This window comes from Heterodontus francisci, unplaced genomic scaffold (assembly GCF_036365525.1).
Source record: "Heterodontus francisci isolate sHetFra1 unplaced genomic scaffold, sHetFra1.hap1 HAP1_SCAFFOLD_43, whole genome shotgun sequence".
Lineage (NCBI taxonomy): Eukaryota > Metazoa > Chordata > Chondrichthyes > Heterodontiformes > Heterodontidae > Heterodontus > Heterodontus francisci.
Window position 1 is genome coordinate 19,264,656 of NW_027141852.1, and position 18,459 is coordinate 19,283,114.

The window sequence follows — 18,459 nt, forward strand, 5'->3', positions numbered from 1 at the left end:
GGACTGGAATGGAATGGAATTCTTCAGTGTTTCTGCTGTTTGGCTTGCATTGACTCATCGATTTTCTTGTTTTTCACTTTGTCGATGCCTTTGAATAATTGTGGATCCTTCTTCAGATTGTCTTCTTTCACCAGGTAGTTCTGACCTCTGATGATGATGATCGTAATGAGCTTCAACTCACTGATAGTTTTGGAACTGAACAGATTTCCTTTGCTTGAGTCTACAACATGGAACTCAGTCTGACATGTGGACCCATGGGAGGATTTGAATGCCACTCCTGCGTTGAAGAATACAGTTGCATTCATCCAATAAGAGACCGAGTAGAAGTGACAGTTCAGTCAGTCAAACATTAAACTTTTAATTTCAGGGTGGTGAGTTTGAGTGCCATTTTGTTTTTCCCTTTTTTAAGGCTTCATTAGCAGAGAGTACAAGGAGTGTTTGAAATGAAATTCAGCAAATGTATGAGAAAGTCTCACTTTGATTCGGGACTCATCTCTCTGCAGCATCTCGCTGTGAAAGATTGAACTTCATCTCATTTCATTCCCAGCTCGGGGTCAGTGCGGCTCAGTGGGACTTCTGGCTGTCTCCTGCTTCACAATCCATCAGTGCTGAGAAAGCAATGGGGAATATTATTCACGGCTCTGTAACCTGAGGACACCGATTTAAGGTGAATGGCAAAAGAACCAAAGGCAACATGAGGAAAAACTTCTTTTGCACAGCGAGTGGTTAAGATCTGATGTGCACTGCTTGAGAGTGTGATGGAGGCTGATTCAACCATAGCTTTCAAAATGGCATAAGATAATTATCTGAAGTGGAAAAATTGCATGTTTTCATGGAATACATGAGTCTGTGGCATGAGCTGAGTTGCTCGTGCATAGAAGCAGTACAAGCACAATGAGCTGAATGGCTTCCTTTTGTTCTGTAACTATTCTATGATCTATGATTCTTTTCAGAGTGAAATCAACACTCACATACAAGAAACTGACAGGTACACTGTAAACTTCGCATTACCAGACAAGAAATTGACAGATACAGTGTGAAACCCACAGTCACGGAGCAGCAGTTGGCAGGTAACGTGTAAAAATCTTTCTTTCATATCCCAACTGCAAGGTACAAAGGAAATTAGGTACAAACCCAGGCTCACACTTCAAAGACTGAGAGATACAAAGCAAAACACATATTCACTTACAAGTGCAGAGACGAAGACACACTCAGAGGAGGTGCAGATTAAAGACACATGCATGTAACAGAAACTGATAGGGATAGAATCAAACCCTTTCTCACTTCTCAGAAACTGATAGATATAGACAAAAGCTGATGCTTACATACAAGTTGTTGAAAGATATGTGGTGAAACTCACAGAGCAATAGCAGAAACAAACAAGTACTGAATAATACCCACAGTCACAGACCAAAAACTGAAATATACTGAGTTAAACACCACTTTCTCACACCAGAAACTCATGGCTACAAAGTGAAGCTGACTCTATCCTCCCAGGCACTGACAGGTGCAAAAGAAAAAACTCACGACGATTCCAGGTCATGAAATGTACGTAATAAAACCTTTCAGCTGAAAGAATAGCATTAATGACAGGTGTGATACCCAGAATGCTCAGCGGCCTAGAATCCGCCCGATCTGTGACAGGACCGGGGCTCGCAGGCGCGGTAGAGAGCTTTGTCAGCAGCAAGAGCTGCGGGTTCGGTGTTGGAGCACGATATTCACAAAGTGCGAGAAGACTTTGCGGGCTCACACAGCTGGAGCAGGGCCTCAGGGCCACAATAAGATGGAACAATCCCATCTGTATCCCTGTGGATGGCGGTGGTGAAGCTTCTCCCGGTGAGGCTTCCCGAAACGGCGTCGAAAAATGGATAAGAATTGGGGACTGGTTCGGGAGCGTTTTTTTATTCGTTCGTGGGATGTGGGCGTCGCTGGCTCGATCTCAGCTCGAGTAATGTGTCCAGTTCTGGGCACCAGGCTTTAGAAAGGACATCAAAGCTTCTGAGACAGTTCAGAGGAGATTTACTAGAATGATACCAGAGATGAGGGGTGTCAGTTCTCTGGACAGGCTGGTGAAGCTGGGATTGTTCTCCTCAGAGTAGAGAATGTTAAGGGAAGATTTAATAGAGGTGTTCAGAATCATGAAGGATTTTCATAGGGTAGAGAGGGAGAAACTGTTTCCACTGTCCTGGGGGTCAGTAACCAGAGGACACAGATTTAAAATAATTGGCCAAAAATGTCAAGGGGAGGTGAGGAGAGATCTTTTTACCCAGTAACTGATTCGGATTTGGAATGAATTGTCTGACAGGGTGGTGGAAACAGATTCAATTATAACTTTCAGAAAGGAATTGGACAAATATTTCAAAGTGAAATTCTCCAGGATTATGGGGAAATAGGCAGGGGGTTGGACTAATTGGATCTTTTTGTCAGGGAGTCAGCAGAGACACAATGGGGCCGAATGGCCTCCTTCTGTGCTGTATGATTCGATGAACATAAGAACGAGGAGCCGGAGTCGGCAAGTCAGCCACTCGAGCCTGCTCTGCCATTCAATACAATCATGGCTGATCTCATCACGGCAGTTCTTGTTTCTTGCCAGTAGATGTCACTTCACTCCAATGCAGTGAAGTGTACAAATCTGAGAGAGACACAACAGGAAATAATTGTTCACATTATAGTGAATGTGTGGGATTTAGAAATACTAGGAGTGGAGACGAGTTATTACTTGTCTGCTCGATCCCCATAGCCCTGTAAAATTATTTCCTTCAAGTGCCCATTCAAATTCCTTTTGTAATCCTCGATTGTCTCCATTTCCACCGCCCCCGTGGGCAGCGAGTTACAGATCATCACCAATCAGTGTAAGAAAGTTCTTGCGCACATTCCCCCTGTACCTCCAGTCCAAAACCTTCAATCTGTGTCCCCTAGTCCTTGTACCAATAGTTAACGGGAACAATGTTTCCTTGCCAACTTATTTAAAACTGTCATAGCCGAAAACACATCTATCAGTTCTCCCCTCACTCTCCTTTGATGCAGGTAGAACAACCCTAGCTTTTCCAACCTAACCTTGTAACTAAAATCCTCCATCCCTGGATCCATTCTGGTGAATTTCCTCTGCATCCTCTCAAGGACGCTCACATTCTTTCTTAAGTGTGGTAAGCAAAACTGGAAGCAACACGCCAACTGGGGCCTAACCAGAGCTTTATAATGGTTCATCATAACTTCCCTGCTTTGTACTCAATGCCTCTTTTTTTCAAGCCCAAGATCCCATATGCTTTGCTAACCACTCTCGCAATATGACTTGCCACCTACAAAGATTGATGCACATGAACCCCAAGTCCCTCTATTCCAACACACACTTTAGAACTGTGCCATTAAGTAAATATTGCCAATCCCTATTCCTTATGCCAAAATACATCACCTCACACTTGTCACTATTAAATTCCATCTGCCACCTGTCTGCCCATTCTGCTAGCCTATCATTGTCCTGTTGCAGGCAGTTCATATCATCCTCACTGTTTGCCACTCCTCCAAGTTTGTTGTCATCGGGATATTTTGAGATTCTACTCAATATTCCAAGATCCAAGTCATTTATCTTGAGCAAAAAAAGCAGTGGTTCCAGCACTGACCCTTGGGAAACACCACTGTCGACTATCCTCCAGTCTGACAAAGAATCATTTCATAAGACTCGCTGTTTTCTGTCCTTAAACCAATTTTCTATCCAATTTGACACTGACCCTCCTATACCACGAACCTCAATTTTGTTAACCGCCCTTTTATGTGGTACCTTGTCAAACGCTTCCTTAAAATCCATATAAACAACATCCACTGCATTCCCTTCATCAAGCTGCTCTGTTAGTTCATCAAAAAATGCAGTTAGATTAGTCAAGCATGAACTCCCATTTATAAATCCATGCTCACTCTCCTTAATTAACTCAAACCTCTCCAAGTGACTGTTGATTTTTTACCCTGATTATTCTTTCTAAAACCTTACCCACCGCTGCTGTTAATCTACCTAGCCTGTAGTTAGCCGGACTGTCCTTACACCCTTTCTTGAATATGGGCGTCGCATTTGCCACTGTTTACTCCTGGCACCTCCCCCGTATCCAGGGAAGATTGGAAGATTATGGCAAACTCTTCCATTATCTGCATCGCATTTCCTTTCGCAACCTGGGATGCCAGCCATCCAGACCAGGTGATTTATCTACCCTAAGCACAGCCAGCCTTTTTAGTACCACCCTCTCTCAATTTGTACCCTCTCCATTGACTCTACTGTCTTCACTTCGACTGATATTTTGTCAAATTCCACTTCCTTAGTGATCACTGATGCAAAGTACTCATTAAGTAGATTAACATTGCCCTGCACCTCTAAGCTTATATTATCCTTTTTGTTCCTAATAGGCCCGACTCAACCTCTTACTACTCACTTATCATTTACATGCTGCTCGAAGATTTTTGGGTTTCCTTTCATGTTGACTGTCAGTCTATTCTCATAGAAATAGAGAATAAGCAAATATAGAAGATATACGTATTTCCCATCCTTGATGAGGTGGAATTTTTTATGCTGTGGGTAGTAATGTCTTGGCCCACGAGTGTGGTGGAAGCAGAGACAATCAATGATTTGAAAAGGAAATTAGATGGATACTTGAAGGAAAGAAACTTGCAGGAGGAAAGGGACCGAGCTGGTGAGTGGAACTGACGAGATTGCTCCGGGGAGAGCCAGCATGGACGTGATAGACCAAACGACCACCTTCTGTGCTGTAAATGACTCTGTGTTGTTTCTCAAATTCAATCCACTGGTGCTTGGTAAATAATTTCAAAGTAAATTGTGCAACCGGAAAATCAGAACCAAGGCATGGGACGCATAAGGAAGCAAAATTGCTGAAACCCGGGATTGAACCAGGGACTTTTAAATTTTCAGTCCAACGCTCTCCCAACTGAGCTATTTCAGCCCTACGTTAGCAGTGGTTTGGTGTCCTTGTTTTGGAAGAAAATACATACATTCAAGTTTTCCAAAAAATTAAAGAACACAACATGTGAGTAATATTCCCCATTGCTTTCTCAGTACTGATGGATTGTGAAGCGGGAGACAGCCAGAAGTGCCACTGAGCCGCACAGACTCCGAGCTGAGAATGAAATGAGATCAAATTCAATCTTTCATAGTGAGATGCTGCTGAGAGGTAAGAGTCCTGAATCAAAGCGAGACTTGCTCATTTCAAACACTCCCTGTACTCTCTGCTCATGAAGCCTTAAAAAAGGGAAAAACAGAATGGCACTCAAACTCACAACCCTGCCATTAAAAGTCTCATATTCGACTGACAGAACTGTCACTTCTACTCGGTCTCTTATTGGATGGATGCAACTCCAATGCAGGGGTGGCATTCAAATCCTCCCATGGGTCCACATGTCAGACTGAGTTCCATGTTGTCGACTCAAGCAAAGGAAATCTGCTCACTTCCATAACTATCAGCAAATTGAAGCTGATTACAATCAACATCATCAGAGGTCAGAACTACCTGGTGAAAGAAGACACTCTGAAGAAGGATCCACAATTAATCAAAGGCATCGACAAAGTGAAAAACAAGAAAATCGATAAGTCAATGCAAGCCAAACAATAGAAACACTGAAGAATTCCATTCCATTCCAGTCCAGAACCCAGTCCTGTTGTTTTTGGAGTCAGGTCACAATTACAGCAACAACTTTATGTTCTCACTTGGCTATCTGTACATTTCGTTAATTACAATTTTGTCGACAAGCTCTTTGAATCCAGTTGGCTGGTCCTCAAGCCAGCTCCGTTTGGAAGTCAATTCCACCTTCTGCAAGGCTGAAACCAATAGATAACCTTAATCTAAAAATGCCAGCAGACCAGGGCTCGTCCGGGACTTGAACTCGGGATTTCTCACATGCTAATTAACCATGCTCCCAAAGCAAGAATCATACCCCTAGACCAACGAGCCACTGACAGGTTAGGCTTTATTAGCTGCTGTGGAATTTCACTGGAACCCCCCAGCCAATCATCCATTTTTTTTCAGATCAAAGCAACATCCTGCAAATGCTGAAATAAAAACAGAAAGTGCTGGAAATGTTCAGCAGCTCTGGCAGCATCTGTGCTGTGAGAAACACAGTTAACGTTTCAGGGCACTCACCTTTTGTTTCAGCCATCCTTTCAGACTGCTTCTGTCCATCCAATCTCACTTTCTATTCTATCCACATTCTAACCATTCACTACGTTACTACATTTTTCATGAATTCCTCATTTCTTTTATTAATGACAATTTTGTATTTCTGGCCTTTGCTTCAGACACCACCACAAGTGGAATCATGTCTCCATCTACCCAATCAAACCACATCGCTGCATCCTCACATTGCAATGTTTCTTTAACCCTGACAGACTGTGGAGTTTCTGCTGCTTAATTGCAGTTCTTGCTTCCCGCCAGTAGATGTCACCTCACTCCAATACAGTGAAGTTTCCAAATCTGAGTGAGACACAACAGGAAATAATTGTTCACATTATAGTGAATGTGTGGGATTTAGAAATACTAGGAGTGGAGACGAGTTATTTTTGCACTCTGCTATTACATCTTTTATAATGGACTCCAGCATTTTCCCCACGACTGATGTCAGGCTAACCAGTATATAATTCGCTGTTTTCTTTCTGCCTCTTTTTTTAAATAGTGGAGTTACATTAACTACCATCCAATCCATTGGAACTGTTCCAGAGTCGATAGAATTTTGAAAAAAGACCAGAAATGCATCTGCTATTTCAAGGGCCACTTCCTTAAGTACTCTGGGATATAGATTATCAGGCCCTGGGGATTTATCGGCCTTCAATCCCATCAATTTCCCAAACATTCCCTGCTAATACTGATTTCATACAGTTCCTCCTTCTCACTAGACCCTATGTTTCCCAACATTTCTGGGAGATAATTTGTATCCTCCTTTGTGAAGACAGATCCAAAGTATGTATTTAATTGGTCTGCCATTTCTTTGTTCCCCATTATAAATTCCCCCGTTTCTGACTGGAAGGGGCCCACATTTGTCTTCACTAATCTTTTTCTCTACACATATCTATAGAAGCTTTTACAGTCAGTTTTTATGTTCTCTGCTAGCTTACTCTCATACTCTATTTCCCCCTTCTTAATCAATCCTTTTGTCCTCCTCTGCTAAATTCCAAACTGCTCACAATCTTCAGGTTTGCTGCTTGTTCTGGCCATTTTATATTTCTCCTCCTTGGATCTAATACTTTCCTTAATTTCTTTTGTATGCCACAGTTGAGCCACCCTTCCTGTTTTACTTTTGCACAGACAGGAATGAACAATTGTTGTAATTCATCCATGCGCTCTTTAAATGCTAGCCATTGCCTATCCACTGTCAACCCTTTAAGTAACGTTCCCCAATCTATCATAGCCAACTCCCGCCTCATACCTTCATAGTTTTCTTTGTTTAGATTCAGGACCCGAGTCTCGGAATCAACTCTCTCACTCTCCATCTTAATGAAGAATTTTATCATATTATGGGCGCACTTCCCCAAGGGACCCCACACAACAAGATTGTTAACTAATCCTTTCTCATTACACAATACCCAGTCCAGGATGGCCTGTTCTCTAGAGGTGTTATACACCTCTATCAATTCTCCACTCAATCTCCTTTGATATAGGCAGAATAATCCTAGCTTTTCCAACCTAACCTTGTTGCTAAAATCCCCCATCCCTGGATCCATTCTGGTAAATCGCCTCTGCGTCCTCTCAAGGACCCTCACATTCTTTCTAAAGTCTGCTGAGCAGAACTGGAAGCAACACTCCAATTGGGGCCTAACCAGAGTTTTATAATGGTTCAGCATAACTTCCCTGCTTTTGTACTCAATGCCTCTACTTATAAAGCCCAAGATCCCATATGCTTTGCGAACCACTTTCGCAATATGACTTGCCTCCTTCAAAGATTGATGCACATGAACCCCAAGTCCCTCTATTCCAGCACACTCTTTAGAACTGTGCCATTAAGTATATATTGCCTCTCCCTATTCCTTATGCCAAAATACATCACCTCACACTTGTCCCTATTAAATTCCATCTGCCACCTGTCTGCCCATTCTGCTAGCCTATCACTGTCCTGTTGCAGGCAGTTCATATCATCTTCACTGTTTGCCGCTCCTTCAGGTTTGGTGTCATCGGCATATTTTGAGATTCTACTCTGTATTCCAAGATCCAAGTCACTTACCTTGAGCAAAAAAAGCAGTGGTTCTCGCACTGACCCTTGGGGAACACCACTGTCGACTATCCTCCAGTCTGACAAAGAACCATTTAATAAGACTCGCTGTTTTCTGTCCTTAAACCAATTTTTAATCCAATTGGACACTGACCCTCCTATACCACGAACCTCAATTTTGTTAACCGCCCTTTTATGTGGTACCTTGTCAAACGCTTCCTTAAAATCCATATAAACAACATCCACTGCATTGCCTTCATCAAGCTGCTCTGTTAGTTCATCAAAAAATGCAGTTAGATTAGTCAAGCATGAACTCCCATTTATAAATCCATGCTCACTCTCCTTAATTAACTCAAACCTCTCCAAGTGACTGTTGATTTTTTACCCTGATTATTCTTTCTAAAACCTTACCCACCGCTGCTGTTAATCTAACTAGCCTGTAGTTACCCGGACTGTCCTTACACCCTTTCTTGAATAAGGGTTTCGCATTTGACACTGTTTAATCCTCTGGCACCTCCCCCGTATCCAGGGAAGATTGGAAGATTATAGCAAGCCCTTCCATTATCTGCATCCGCATTTCCTTTCGCAACCTGGGATGTGAGCCATCCGGACCAGGTGATCTATCTTCCCTAAGCACAGCCAGCCTTTTTAGTACCTCCCTCTCCTAATTTGTACTCTCTCCATTGCCTCTACTCTCTTCACTTCGACAGATATTTTGTCAAATTCCACTTCCTTAGTGATCACTGATACAAAGTACTCATTAAGTAGATTAACATTGCCCTGCACCTCTAAGCTTATATTATCCTTTTTGTCCCTAATAGCCGCGACTCAACCTCTGACTACCCACTTATCATTTACATGCTGCTCGAAGATTTTTGGGTTTCCTTTCATGTTGACTGCCAGTCTATTCTCATAGAAATAGAAAATAAGCAAATATAGAAGATGTAAGTATTTCCCATCCTTGATGAGGTGGAATTTTTTATGTTGTGGGTGGTAATGTCTTGGCCCACGAGTGTGGTGGAAGCAGAGACAATCAATGATTTGAAAAGGAAATTGGATGGATACTTGAAGGAAAGAAACTTGCAGGAGGAAAGGGATCGAGCTGGTGAGTGGAACTGACTAGATTGCTCCGGGGAGAGCCAGCATGGACGTGATAGGCCAAATGACCACCTTCCATGTTGTAAATGACTCTGTGTTGTTTCTCAAATTCAATCCACTGGTGCTTGGTAAATAATCTCAAAGTGAATTGTGCAACTGGAAAATCAGAACCAAGGCAAGGGACGCATAAGGAAGCGAAATTGTTGAAACCCGGGATTGAACCAGGAACCATTAGATCTTCATTCTAACGCTCTCCCAACTGAGCTATTCCAGCCCGACATTATCAGCCGCGTGGTGTCCTTGTTTTGGAAGAAAATACATACATTCAAGTTTTCCAAAAAATTAAAGAACACAACATGTGAGTAATATTCCCCATTGCTTTCTCAGTACTGATGGATTGTGAAGCGGGAGACAGCCAGAAGTGCCACTGAGCCGCACAGACTCCGAGCTGAGAATGAAATGAGATCAAATTCAATCTTTCATAGTGAGATGCTGCTGAGAGGGAAGAGTCCTGAATCAAAGCGAGACTTGCTCATTTCAAACACTCCCTGTACTCTCTGCTCATGAAGCCTTACAAAAGGGAAAAACAGAATGGCACTCAAACTCACAACCCTGCCATTAAAAGTCTCATATTCGACTGACAGAACTGTCACTTCTACTCGGTCTCTTATTGGATGGATGCAACTCCAACGCAGGGATGGCATTCAAATCCTCCCATGGGTCCACATGTCAGACTGAGTTCCATGTTGTAGACTCAAGCAAAGGAAATCTGCTCACTTCCAAAACTATCAGCGAATTGAAGCTGATTACAATCAACATCATCAGAGGTCAGAACTACCTGGTGAAAGAAGACACCCTGAAGAAGGATCCACAATTATTCAAAGGCATCGACAAAGTGAAAAACAAGAAAATCGATGAGTCAATGCAAGCCAAACAACAGAAACACTGAAGAATTCCATTCCATTCCAGTCCAGTTGTTTTTGGAGTCAGGTCACAATTACAGCAATAACGGGTCCTTCTCAGGATGGCAGGCTGTTACTATTGGGGTACTGCAAGGATCAGTGTTGGAGCCACAGCTGTTAACAACCTATATAAATGATTTGGATGTGGGAATTAAATGTAATATTTCCAAGTTTGCAGATGACACAAAGCTCGGTGAAGTGTGAGTTGTGAGGAGGATGCAGAGAGGCTTCCAGGGGACCTGGAGAGGCTAAGTGAATGGGCAAGAATATGGAATATAATGTGAATAAGTGTGAAGTTATTCACTTTGGTAGAATAAACAGAAAGACAGAGTATTTCTTAAATGGTGAGAGGTTGGGAAGTGTCGATGTCCAAAGGGACCTGGGTGTCCTTTTTCCTGAGATACCAAAAGCTCTTGTGCAGGTGCAGCAATCAATTAGGAAGGCAAATGGTATGTTGTACCCACACGAGGGGTCATGAGTACAGGAGTAAAGATGTCTTGCTGCAATTGTATAGAGCCTTGGTGAATCCGCACTGGAGTATTGTGTACAGTTTAGTCTCATCTTTTGAAGGATACACTTGCCATAGAGGGGGTGAAACAGAGGGTCAACAGACTAATCTTTTTTTTGCATTTATTTCATTTCATCTCAGTTTGTTCAGTTTGCTTACCTACTGTTTTTTTCAGGTTTGTACTTCCTGCTGTTCAATATTCAGTCCATTAACACCTAATCTGTACTAATGCTTTGTCTTTCAACACACCATTAACATATTGTTTGCCTTTGCTGCATGACCTTTTGGTCAGCTATGTGGCCTTGTCCAATCTACACCTTCTCCTTTGTTATCTCCTGCCCCACCCCCACCCCACTTGCTTATAACCTGTGACTTTTCTAATATATGTCAGTTCCGAAGATGGGTCACTGACCTGAAACGTTAACTCTGCTTCTCTTTTCACAGATGCTGCCAGACCTGCTGAGTGGTTCCAGCATTTCTTGTTTTTATGTCACCAGACTAATCCCTGGGATGGTGGGATTGTCTTCTGAGGAAACTGGGCCTGTATTCCTTAAAGTTTCGAAGAATGAGAGGTGATCTGATTGAAACTGACAAAATTCTTACAGGGCGTGACAGTGTGGATGTAGACAGGATGTTTGCCCTGGTTGGTGAGTCTAAAACCAAAGGACATCGTCTCAGAATAAGGAGTAGGCCATTTAAAACTGAGATGGGTGGCATTTCTTCACTCAGACGGTGGTGAATCATTGGAATACTGTGCCCCAGAGGGCTGTGGCAGCTCCATCATTGAGCATGTTCAAGACAGAAATTGATAGAAATCTTGATACTCATGACATCAAGGGATATGGGGATAGCATGGGAAAGGGGCTTTGAGGTAGGTGATCAGCCATGATCGAATTGAATGACAGAGCAGGTTCGACGGGCTGAATCGCTTACTCCTATGTTCCTCTGTTCCGAAGAGAGTTGGCGCCAGCGCGCAGCACTGCTTTACCCCACTGCTGATCTTGAAAGCGTCTGATGTTGCTCCATTGTAACTGATGGAACTGTGCATGTTCTCGTGGAAAGAAGAGATGATGCCCAAGAGGTCAGGAGGGCAGCCGATGTTCCATTGCAGTTTGAAGAGGCCGTCTCTGCTGACAATATCAAAGGCCTTAGTGATGTTAACAAAAGTGTGTGAGGCTCTGTGGCGCAATGGATAGCGTGTTGGACTTCTAAATAATAATTAAGATGATATTCAAAGGTGGTGGGTTCAAGTCCCACCAGCGTCAGATTTTGGACCAGAAACAGAGGAGCACAACGGAACAACAAATGAAGAAATCTGCCAAAAGCACAGACTCGGAGACAGAGCGAGAGAGAGGAGCAGAGCAGGGGAAAAAAAAATCGAGGAGTGACGTCACAATGGAGAGTGAGAGCAGGGAAACAGAGAGCCGCTGCAGTGAGGATCCAGGATTTGGTTCTTTCTTCGGTGCAGTGGAAGGAGCTGTTTGGTGAGGATCTGGTAAGCTGTGACATCACAGGCAAGCAGGTCGTTGATTGGTTTGGAAGAACCGACCTGCTTGATGCGCATCTGGTAAGTGATTAAGATCCATTTTAGTCCTAACATTTAAAATAGTAAACAAACTAGTGGTAAGTTTATTAAAATATGCAATAAAATGAATAATTGAATAAAATATTTAAGTAGTAAATTGAAACACGTTGAGGATGACAGGACAGGTGATGTGTCACAGCTGCAGCATGTGGGAGTTCCTGGATGCCAGTGTGATCCAGGGCAAACACGTCTGCAGTAAGTGTTTGCGGCTCAAAGAGGGAGAAAAAAGGAATGTAGTGGTAGTAGGGGACAGTATAATAAGGTGGATTGACTCTGTTCTCTGCAGCAAAAGCAAGAGTCCAGATGGCTGTGTTGCCTGCCGGTGCCAGGATTCAGGACATCTGCTCAGGGCTGGAGAGAAACATACAATGGGAGGGGGAGGATCCAGTCGTCGTGGTCCATGTCGGTACCAAAGACATAGGCAGGACAAGGATAGAGGTTCTGCAAAGTCAGTCTGAGGAACTAGGCACCAAATTAAGAAGCAGAACCTCAAAGTTAATCATCTCTGGATTATTACCTGAGCCATGTGCAAATTGGCATAGGACAAATAAGATTAGAGAAAGTAATGTGCGGCTGAAAGACTGGTGTGGTAGTAGTGGGTTCTGGTTTGTGGGGCATTGGCACCAGTACTGGGGAAAGAGGTGGCTGTACCGTTGGGACGGTCTACACCTGAACCGTGCTGGTGCTGGTGTTCTAGCGAGCCACATAACGAGGGACGTAGAGACGGTTTTAAACTGAATAGTGGGGGCAAGGGATCAAATTTGGGAAGATATGGTGAATCAAGGAGGAGAGACAGGGCGAGAGAGAAAGGTATAAATATGGGAAATGATAAGCAGACTGTGACAGGAAGGGGCAGAATGTACAAATCTAAGAGTAAATCGACAGATAAGGCCAGAGGTGACAAAAATAATAAAACGACAAAACTAAATGCTCTGTATCTGAATGCATGGAGCATTTGAAACAAAACAGATGAACTGGGAGCACAAATAGAATAAATAAGTACGATCTGATAGTCATTACAGAGACATGGCTGCAGGGCGACATAGATTGGGATGAGAATATTGGAGGTGACATGGCATTTTGGAAGGACAGGAAGCTAGGAAAAGGTGGTGGGGTAGCTCTGTTAATTAATAATGGTATTAGCGTAATCGAGAGGGATGACCTGAGTTCTGGAGATCAGGATGCAGAATCAGTTTGAGTACAAATGAGAAATCATAAAGGCAAGAAGTCACTTGTGGGAGTGGTGTACAGGCCACCTAACATTCACCACACTGTCGGATGGGATATAAAGGAAGAAATAATGGCAGCTTGTCAGAAAGGTACTGTGATAATTATGGGGGATTTTAATCTACATATAGAGTGGAAAATTCAGATGGGCAGAGGTAGCCTAGATGAGGAATACATAGAATGTTTTGGGGATAATTTCTTGGAACAATACATTCTGGAGCCAACCAGAGAGCAGGCTATACTAGACCTGGCATTGTGCAACGAGATAGGATTAATTAATGACCTCATAGTTAAGGTGCCCCGAGGTAGTCGCGATTATAATATGATTGAATTTTACATTCAGTTTGAGGGAGAGGAGAGTGGGTCCCAGACTAGTATTTTAAATTTAAATAAGGGCAATTATAAGGTCATGAAAGCAGACCTAGCTAAAGTGAACTGGCAAATTAGGTTAAGGGATAAGTCAATAGAGATGCAGTGGCAGACATTTAAGGGGATATTTCAGAATACACAGAATAGATACATTTCAACGAGAAAGAAAAGTTCCAAAGGTGGGACTCACCATCCATGGTTCACGAAAACAGTTAAAGATACTATCAAACTTAAAGAAAAAGCCTATAATTGTGCAAAGGTGGGAGGCAGGTCAGAAGATTGGACAGAATATTAAAAAAACAGCAAAGAATGACTAAAAGATTGATAAGGAAGGTAAAATTAGAGTATGAGACAAAGCTCGCAAGAAATTTCAAGACAACTAGTAAGAGTTTCGATAGATATTTTAAAAAGAAAAGAGTTAACAAAGCGACTGTTGGTCCAATAGAAAGTGTGTCTGGGGAATTAATAATGGATAATTAAGAGATGGCAGATGAATTGAACAGATACTTTGCATCGGTCTTCACTATTGAGTATACAAATAACATCCCAGTATTAGCCGTATATCAGGAAATTGAAGGGATGGAGGAACTCAAGAAAATTACAATCACCAGGGAAGTGGTACTAAACAAATTGTTGGAGCTGCGGGTTGACAAGTCGCCAGGTCCTGAATTGGCTAGTGAGATAGTTGATGCGCTGGTTTTAATATTCCAAAATTCCCTAGATTCGAGAAGGTTCCGTTCGATTGGAAAAGAGTGAATGTAACTCATTTATTCAAAAAGGGAGGGAGACAGAAAGCAGGAAACGACAGGTCAGTTAGCTTAACATTTGTCTGAGGGAAAATGTTTGGAGCTATTACAGAGGATGTTATAGCAGGGCATTTAGAAAAAATTAAGGTAATCAGGCAGAGTCAACATGTTTTTTTGAAAGGGAAATCATGTTTAACCAATTTATTGGAGTTCTTTGAGGGAGTTACATGTGCTGTGGATAAAGGGGAACCAGTGGATGTATTGTATTTTGATTTCCAGAAGGATAAGGTGCCATATCAAAGGTTATTGCAGAAAATAAAAGCTCATGGTGTCGGGGGTAACATATTGGCATGGATAGAAGATTGGCTAGCTGACAGGAAACAGAGAGTCAGCATAAATGGGTCATTTTCTGGTTGGCAAGAAGTAACGAGTGGTGTGCCACAGGGATCTGTGCTGGGGCCTCAACTTTTTACAATTTATATAAATGACTTAGATGAAGGGACCGAAGGTATTGTTGCTAAATTTGCTGATCACAAAGATAGGTAGGAAAGTAGGTTGTGAAGAGGACATAAGGGGGCTACAAAGGGATATAGATAGGTTAAGTGATTGGGCAAAGACCTGGCAAATGGAGTATAATGTGGGAAAGTCGGAAATTGTCCACTATGGCAGGAAGAATAAAAAAGCATATTATCTAAATGGTGAGAGATTGCAGAGCTCTGAGATGCAGAGGGATCTGGGTGTCCGAGGGCATGAATTGCAAAAGGTTAGTATGCAGGTCCAGCACGTAATTAGGAAAGCTAATCGAATGTTATCATTTATCACCATGGGAATTGAATACAATAGTAGGGAGGTTATGCTTCACCTATCCAGGACATTGGTGAGACCTCTTCTGCAGTACTGAGTACTGTACTGGTCTCCTTATTTGCGGAAGGATGTAAATGCATTGGAGGTAGTACAGAGAAAGTTTACGAGACTAATACATGGAATGGGTGGGCTGTCTTACGAGGAAAGATTGGACAAGCTAGGCTTGTCTCCGCCAGAGTTTAGAAGAGAAAGAGGCGACATGATTTGTTATTTAATTTATTAATTAACAAATTAGCTATCCTCCAGTCTTCCGGTACCTCACCCGTGGCTAACGATGATACAAAAATCTCTGCCAGCGCCCCAGCAATCTCCTCCCTTGCTTCCCATAGCATCCGAGGATACATCTGATCAGGCCCTGGGGATTTATCCACCTTAATGCGCTTCAAAACCTCCAACACCTCCTCCTTTGTAATGTTGATATGCTGCAGGATATCGCTGTTCCCTCCCTTGAACTCACTAGCTTCCATGACCTTCTCCACGGTAAATACAGACGAGAAATATTCATTTAAGACCTCGCCCATTTCGCGTGGCTTCACACATAGATTGCCACACTGATCCTTAAGGGGACCTACACTCTCCCTAGCTACCCTTTTACTCTTAATACACTTATAGAATCTTTTAGGATTCTCCTTTATCTTATCTGCCAGGGAAATCTCATGGCCCCTTTTCGCCCTCCTAATTTCCTTCTTAAGTATACTCCTATATCTCCTATACTTCTCGAGGGACACGCTCAATCCCAGCTGCCTATACCTGACGTATGCCTCCTTCTTTGTCCTGACCAGACCCTCAATATCCCTCGTCAACCAAGGTTCCCTAAACTTGCCAGCCTTGCCCTTCCATCTAACAGGAACATGCTGGCCCTGAACTCTTCCTATCTCACTTTTAAAAGCCTCCCACTTGCCAGTCGTCCCTTTACCTGTAAACAGCCTCTCCCATTCAACTTTTGAGAGTTCCTGTCTGATGCCATGGAAATTAGCCTTCCCCCAATTTAGGACTTCAACCTGAGGACCAGTCCTATTCTTTTTCATAACTATCTTGAAGCTAATAGAGTTATGGTCACTGGTCCCAAAGTGCTCCCCGACTGCCATATCAACCACCTGCCCATCCTCATTTCCTGACAGGAGATCGAGTGTAGCCCCTTCTCCAGTCAGGCCATCCACGTACTGCTTCAGAAAATTATCCTGGACTCACTTAACAAATTCTTCCCCATCTGATCCCTTAGCACTTAGGCAGTCCCAGTCAATATTAGGGAAGTTAAAATCACCTACTATTACAACCCTATAATTCCTATACCTATCTGTGATTTCCCAACATATATGCTCCTCCACTTCCCTCTGACTATTGGGGGGCCTATAGTATAATCCCATCAAAGGGATCACCCTTTTATTATTTCTAAGTTCTACCAGTATGGCCTCACTGGACATTCACCCCGGGATATCCTCTCTAAGTACTGCCGTGATGTCCTCCCTAATCAATAGTGCAACTCCCCCTCCTCTCTTACCTCCACCTCTGTCACGCCGGAAGGATCAGTACCGCGGAACATTGAGCTGCCAGTCCTGCCCATCCCTCAACCACGTTTCCGTAATAGCTACAATACCACAATCCCATGTACCGATCCATGCTCTGAGTTCATCTGCCTTACCTGTAAGGATACTTGCATTAAAGTAAATGCAGTTTAGCCCACCAGACCTTCCACGCTCCCTGTCCTGCCCCTGCCTGGCCTGCCTACTGGACTTGCTTGCTTTAACCTCTCCATTTGCCTCAACTATCTCATCGGAGAGACTACTACTTTGGGTCCCACCCCCGCTGCAAGACTAGTTTAAACCCTCCAGTGTATTACTATAAAATCTCCCTGCAAGGATATTGGTCCCCTTCCAGTTCAGATGCAACCCGTCCCTCTTGTACAGGTCACCTCTGCACCAGAAGAGATCCCAATGATCCAAGTACCTGAAGCCCTCCCGCCTTCGCCAGTCTTCAGCAATGCATTCATTTGCCTAATCCTCCTATTCCTACCCGCACTAGCACGTGTCACAGGGAGTAAACCTGAGATTACAACCCTAGAGGTCCTGCTCTTTAACCTTCTGCCTAACTCCCCATATTCACTTTGCAGAACCTCATCTCTCTTCCTGCCTATGTCGTTCGTACCAATATGGACCACGATCTCTGGCTGCACACCCTCCCCTTTCAGAATTTCCGGCAGCTGCTCCGAAACATCCTTGACCCTAGTATTAGGGAGGCAACATACCATCCTGGAGTCTCGTTTACGGCCACAGAAACGCCTATCTGCACCCCTTATGATAGAATCCCCTATCACAATAGCTCTTCCTCCCCTTTTCATCCCCTGCTGTGCAGCAGAACCCTCCGTGGTGCCACGGACCGCGCTGTTGCTCTTTTCCCCTGCGAGGTCTTCCCCCCAACAGGAACCAAAGCGGTGTATCTGTTTGAGAGGGGGATGGCCACAGGGGACTCCTGCACTACCTGCCTGCTCCTACTACTCCATCTGGAGGTCACCCATCCCTTTTCTGCCTGTGCATCCATTACCTGCGGTGCGACCACCTCACTAAACATGCTATCCATGACACCCTCAGCTTCGTGGATGCTCCACAGTGAAACCACCCGCAGTTCCAGCTCCATAATGCGAGTAGCCAGTAGCTGCAGCTGGATACACTTCCTGCACACATGGTCGTCATGGAGACTGGGAGGGTTCCTGAATCCCCACATAGCGCAGGAGGAGCATATCACGGGGCTGAGCTCTCCTGCCATGACTTACCCTTAGATTAATTAGTTACTCCCTTAATTAAAAAATACTAATGACACTCGGGGCCTTGTTCTACCCACTACAATCTAAAGTCCTTCATAAGCTACACTGAATAAAAAAAACACTTTAGTAGTACTCATCTTATC

The 18,459-nt window shown here is 43.5% G+C and overlaps 2 non-coding genes across 2 annotated transcripts; one reads left to right on the forward strand and one right to left on the reverse strand.

Moving 5' to 3' along the window:
* Positions 1–4,870: 4,870 nt before the first annotated feature.
* trnaf-gaa (transfer RNA phenylalanine (anticodon GAA)) lies at positions 4,871–4,943 on the reverse strand. Its single transcript has one exon. It is a non-coding gene; the product is annotated as a tRNA-Phe (tRNA).
* A 6,995-nt stretch (positions 4,944–11,938) lies between these two features.
* On the forward strand, positions 11,939–12,029 carry trnar-ucu (transfer RNA arginine (anticodon UCU)). The gene is given in 2 exon segments: positions 11,939–11,975; positions 11,994–12,029. It is a non-coding gene; the product is annotated as a tRNA-Arg (tRNA).
* The last annotated feature ends 6,430 nt before the right edge of the window (positions 12,030–18,459 follow it).